The 243-nt window shown below is 34.2% G+C and overlaps 1 pseudogene; it reads right to left on the bottom strand.

The window, feature by feature from the left end:
* LOC119594241 overlaps positions 1-243 on the bottom strand; it is a 20974-nt pseudogene that overhangs the window by 3493 nt on the left and 17238 nt on the right.

Genomic DNA, 243 nt, shown 5'->3' with positions numbered 1-243 from the left:
GCACCCCCATCCAATGGGTTAACAATTCTATTTCTTAAAGCTCTAGGGATCCAGCAGGTTGGCTTCCCTTTCCAGTCCCCACTCAAAATTATGATAAATATTTCACTAATTCTTTTCACCTACCTTATTACTGTATAAATAAACATTCTAAAATAACACATTTGTTTTTTCTCTAGTCTTTTCTACTCTGATAAATTTCCTATACCCGCTACTTGTTATACTTATTGTCAGCATTCTGTAACT

This window comes from Penaeus monodon, chromosome 33 (genome assembly GCF_015228065.2).
Source record: "Penaeus monodon isolate SGIC_2016 chromosome 33, NSTDA_Pmon_1, whole genome shotgun sequence".
NCBI classification, from domain to species: domain Eukaryota; kingdom Metazoa; phylum Arthropoda; class Malacostraca; order Decapoda; family Penaeidae; genus Penaeus; species Penaeus monodon.
The sequence above is the reverse complement of the archived record's forward strand: the minus strand, read 5'-3'. Positions and strand labels throughout refer to the sequence as shown.